Here is a 6,208-nt window from a genome sequence, read left to right on the forward strand (position 1 = left end):
TAAGAGTCTTCTAAATTTAGAAGGAATAAAATTGTGAGGGGATAGGGAGAGAAGAGAGGACAAGGGAGGGATCTCTAGAAGGGAGGGTGAGGGAATAGGTTATAGGGGACTATAGAAGTGTGTTTATGTTTATGGGAATAGGAGGATAAGGGAGGGATCCTTGGAATGGGTTAGGTTAAGTAATAGAAGGGCAAAGTAGTGGGTAGAAGTAAAGTAGAGGAATCAGAAGGGATAGGACACAAGAGATATGCACAAACATAAAAACAAAGCTCAGGAGTAGAATTTTTTTGGGAAAGTATATGTCTATATATATAAGTATATGTATGTATATGTATATATATGTGTATAAATATATATATCTATATAAAGTCTGGAGACTTAGAATCAGAGAGTAGGAAGTTATGGATAAACCTGTATCCTTTCTGAAAATGGAGGCTACAGGAGGAAAGTACCTCAAGAAAAGGAGGGCAACATGAAGTCAAATACATATTCTAGAATGAGGTCACAAACAATGAGGGAAAAAAGATTAGCCAAATAAAGTTGTGAAAGGAAAACAAAATTATACTATAACTATTGCTAGACAGTAAACTTTCATGGGGATTGAGTGTCAGGCCAGAGGTCAGGAAGACTTGTCTTCCTGAGTTCAAATCTGGCCTCAGACTTAATAATAGTATGACCCTGGGCAAGTCGCTTAAGTGAAGCAAGACATGGTTTGCCTCAGTTTTGTCACCTGTAAAAATGAGCTGGAACAGGTTGCTTGATGGTGCAGTGGATAGAGCACTGGCCCTGGAGTGAGGAGGACATGAATTCAAATCTAGCTTCAGACACTTGACACTTAACAGCTATGTGACCCTGGGAAAGTCACTTAACCCCAATTGTGTCACGCAAAAAAAAAATCAAGATGACTACCTTTGAGGCAGCTAGGTAGTGCAGTGGATAGAGCTCTGGCCTTGGAGTTAGGAGGACTTGAGCTCAAATCTGGTCTCAGACACTTGACAGCTACATTTACTAGCTGTGTGACCTTGGGCAAGTCACTTAATCCTGATTGCCTCACCAAAAAGCAAAAACAAAACAAAACAAAATGAGCTAGAGAAGGAAATGACAAACCCCTTCAATATCTTTGCCAAGAAAAACTGCAAATGGGGTCACAAAAAGTGGGATACAAATGAAAAATGATTAAACAATAACAAAAAAAGGCCTTTCATGAGTATGTGCTCCACAGTTGTATATCAAGAAGATAGATCCACTATATTCAGGCAAACCCATATTTCTAAAATCCATTTGTGCTGCAGAATCAGAATAATAATGGAACCATGCAAAAACACAACTGTCTTTGTGTACCCACAAATTGATATATGTGTGTGTGTGTGTGTGTGTGTGTGTGCATACATACATACACACACATATATATGCATACTATATTTTGAAAGTTCTGGGACAATTACATTTTTCAATCAGCAGAGTTTTATTTTATGAGAATGTGAAATATGAGCCAATGTGAAAATGGTTGGTCTGTTTTTATTCTGCCTAAAGCCAGTGACATTACAGTCAATGGTAGACCTGGGTAAGCATTAGTAGTTTCATTAGCAGCATAAAATTGTTCAGGACATAGATCATACTCTGCAATTAAATATTTTTAAAATCATAAACTCCTTTATGTTCACAATCAGTTTATTTTTACCTCCATTGGATAGTTCTAGATCTTTAATATGTTTAATTTAAAAATAAGATATTCACCTTTCAGAAAATTCCATGTACATTAATGGTAGTCAATAAATATAAATTGATTGGTGTTTTTCCTTGGTAATTAAAAAAATTAATCTTTTAATGTTCACCTTGCTGAATGTCCTGGTACCATCTCATCGTTTCAATAATAACTATTCATATAAGCATACTTCTCTGTAACAAACATAGGGAGGAATGGAAAATGTTACATTGGATGGGCTGGCAAGAATGGATTATTATCTGTATCATTGAAGGAAATGCCTATATTGGTGAGACCACAGTTCTATATAAGTATTTCTTTCAGTAATAACTAAAAGATCATACTTTGACAGATTTCTAGGCTTTCCTTTCATAAGCAGTGGACAAACATACTCAAGTCTTCCAACCTGTCTTTTCTCAAGTTTATTCAGACAGACAGAGACAGACATGCATATTTATATCTGTAGTTTGTGTGTGTGTGTGTATAACAAGGGATGTAGATGTGTGACTCAAAGGCAGGAGGAATAAACATCTCTAGTCTGCTCTCCCTATCCTTCTCCAAGGGAGAGTCAATTCCTGTTAGGAGAGGAAGGTAGGTAGCACACTGGATAGAGTTCCAACCTTGGAGTCAGGAGGACCTGAGTTCTAATCTAGCCTCAAACACTTACTATCTGAGTGACATTGGGTAGGTTATTTCCCCCTGATTTCTTCAGTTTCTTCATCTATAAAATGAGATGGAGAAAGAAATGGCAAAATAATATTTTTGCTGTAACTCATGGTTGTCCTTTGTTTTTGAAGAGGACCAAAATGACATTACCATTTTGGAATCAAGTTACACTGTGTCTTACTGTGGTTGACTGAGCATTACAAGTTTGGAATGCTTTACCACAGTTTGGGCACAAATAGTCCACATGAACATTTGAAGTGGAGGTGTCTCTGAAATTGTGCATCTAATGTTTGTTTTGAGCTACTGCAATTATGCTTTGCTCATAGAGTATACAGCCTTCTCCGATGAGGGCATGCCATGCCAAGTGGTCCTGTGCCAGGGTCTCCAATTTCTCACAATCTATTACAAAGTTCTTCAGAGAGACCTTGAGAGTGTCCTTGTGAGCTACATGTACATGTACAATGTACATGTGAGCTACCATGTGAGCCCCTTCTTTGCAAGAGTTCTATGTAAAATAGTCTTTTAGGCAACTGTTTGATTTGCATTTCTCTAATCAATAGTGATTTAGAGCATTTTTTCATATGACTACAGATGGCTTTAATTTCTTCATCTGAGAACCATCTGTTCATATCCTTTGACCACTTATCAATTGGGGAATGGCTTGTATTCTTATAAATTTGACTTAATTCTCTATATATTTTAGAAATGAGGCCCTTATCAGAGAGATTGGTTGTAAAAATTCTTTCCCAATTTTCTAACTTCCTTCTAATCTTAGTTGCATTGGCTTTGTTTGTGCAAAAACTTTTCAATTTAATGTAATCAAAATTATCCATTTTGCTTTTTGTAATGTTCTCTATCTCCTGTTTGGTCATGAATTTTTCTGTTCTCCATAGATCTGATAGGTAAACTATTCTTTGCTCTCTCAGTTTGCTTATAGTATTAGCCTTCATATCTAAATCATGTACACATTTTGACTTTATTTTGGTATATGGTGTGAGATTTTGATCTATGCTTAGTTTCTTCCATACTCTTTTCCAGTTTTCCCAGCAGTTTTTTTTTTCAAAGAGTAGGTTCTTATCCCAGAAGCTGGGGTCTCTGGGTTTGTCAAATAATATATTACTATAGTCATTGACTACTGTGTCTTGCATACTTAACCTATTCCACTGATCCACCACTCTATTTCTTAGCCAGTACCAAGCAGTTTTGATGATTGCTGCCTTATAATACAATTTAAGATCTGGAATGACTAGGTCACCTTCCCCTGAATTTCTTTTCATTAGTTCTCTTGTTATTCTGGACCTTTTGTTCTTCCAAATGAATCTTGTTATTATTTTTTCTAACTCTATAAAATAATTTTTTGGTGGTTTGATTGGTATGGCTCTGAATAAGTAAATTAGCTTAGGTAGAATTGTCATTTTTATTATATTAGCTCGGCTAATAATTGCTGTAGAATGCTGAGGCACCAGAATCTCCTCCTGGTGTGCTAAAGTGGGTCTTTCCATTAGTTGGCTGGGCAACTCCTGTTTCATACTGCTCCCCTTCCCCCAGGATAAGAGGGGCCTTTCCCATTAATTCCTCTAGCTACCTGGATTACTGCACTGCTGCACCCCATCTTTCTTCTGGTTCAGCTGTTCCAGGGTTTTTTTTTTTCTGGGGTGATATTTTCTGGGTTTTCAGAGTTTGATAGGGGAGGGTGAGAGCAACTACCATTTTACTCAGCCATCTTGGCTCCTGTAAGTGGAAGTCTGTCTGGAACAATAAGTTTTACAGGTGAAATGACTTTTTGTCATTTGGCCTTAATTTGAAGAAGTTGTTTTCCTTCTGTGAAACTTCTAGTTCCCTAAGAATCCAAGTGAATTCCACTCCTCTCTTATCTTCCTCTCTCTTTCCTCAAATTCCTCCTCATTTTTCACTCTTCCTCCTTTGCTCTCCTTCCTCCTTCCTACCAGTTCTTTTTTCCTTTTTCCTCCTTCCTCCCCTGCCTTCCTCCCTCTTCCTCCTTCTTCCTGCCTTTTCCTCTTCCTCTTCCCTCCCTCTTCCTCATCCTCCTCCCCTCTTATTTCTCCTTCTGTTTCCCTTCCTCTTCTTCCTCCCTCCTCTTCCTCTCTTCTCCTCCTCTTCCTTCCTATTTCTTCTTCTTCCTCCTATCAAATCCCATTTGTTTAAATAAAATTCAATGGAGCTTAGTTCATAGAGAACTTAGATTAAGTCCAGGGATACCTTGGCTCTGCCTCTGAGACAAAATGGCACAGTAACCCTGGGCAAGTCACAGCCTCTGTACAGCTCTTTTAAACTATAGTATAAATTGCTAATCATCACTAACAGAAGGAATTTTACACCTGGACTTCCATACACCAGTGAATTCCCCTTTAGTAATGAAATCACAGACTTGAACAATATTTAAAATATAAAAGAGGTAGATCTTATTTATCATCATCATCATCATCTAACCACTTATAAAACATGTAAAATTTGCAAGGCTCTTTATCATGATTACCTTATAGGAGTCATATAACAACCTTTTTAATTGTTTGCAAGATGATAGCTGGCTTCAGTTTTACATTTCCCCATTTCAATATTTACTTTAGCAGCAAAACTGATAGGCTTGTTCCAATTCAATAAAAATCAGTGATGTACTAGTCACAGAATCCTTTATTTTTAATTTGAAATTTTCACTTTTATGTTATTAAAGTAGAATAGCAAATATTGTGATAATGAGGGATAATTGAAAAAATCATTTTCCCCCAAATTTCAGACTAGGGTCTATTCATGGACCAGAGAAAAGTGTTAAGGAATTTGTATATTTCTTTTCCTATAGTATTCTGTGTATAGGAAGGAGGAAAAAAGTGTTAAGTGGAGATTTTCTTAACATCACCTTAAGATATTTGTGATTCTTTGTAGTGGAGGTGTTTTTCCTTTTTCCTTTAATGTATTTGAATTGAATAGTTTAGCTATTATTGAACTTTTATTGAAACTTTTATGACATAATAAATAATGAGAATACATAGTTCTTATACCCTAGAATCTAAACAGATATTTACAGCTGAAAACATAGACCTATTGACCTTGTGAATGGACACACTGTTTCATTACTACTATATTCTGTCTTCTGAAATGTAGAACATTTTAAGAAAATAATCTAGAATGAATTTAAAATAAAAAATGTACATAATACATTTTTCTAAATATATAAGGTATGTATACAAATTAAATCCTCTTAATATCTATGGAATATATGTACACATATATAAAATATAGTTATATATATACATATATGCAAGCATGTATTCATGGATGGATATAGATCATTCTCAGATATTTTGGTGGAAAAATATATGGTTGCATAAGGACAATTATATTCTTTTAATTCTCATGATCTCCAATACGAATTAAGGTCAAAGTATAAAAATCAGGATTAGCAATTGGCAGCTACGAAGCTTATAACTGTAGTTTATTGTTAATTAGTGTCAGTATCTGAAGCTATCATTAAATCTCTTCCAAACTGTTCTCTGTAGTTGCTTAAGTCTTCATACCAACTAAATGGAACATGAGGCACGACTTGAAGGTAGTTGTTTGAAATTAACTCCAAAGGGAATATAGATTTGAGAACAAAACCTTGCATTTGGCAAGATCAAAACCAGACAAGATCAGGAGGGGTGTATGTAAGACTGGTCACTTGAGATTTGAGTATACTATTAATGAAACTGCTGAAATCTCACCTTGTTGAAAACATGAATTCCTTTCAGTATGTTTACCTTTTGACAACTTCTATATTTGGTAAAAACTGATTCTTAGGGAATCTGCTTTGTAGTGTTGATTTTTCTTTTAAATTAAAGG

The sequence above is a fragment of the Vombatus ursinus genome, unplaced genomic scaffold (assembly GCF_900497805.2).
Source record: "Vombatus ursinus unplaced genomic scaffold, bare-nosed wombat genome assembly UNPS02014942.1, whole genome shotgun sequence".
Lineage (NCBI taxonomy): Eukaryota > Metazoa > Chordata > Mammalia > Diprotodontia > Vombatidae > Vombatus > Vombatus ursinus.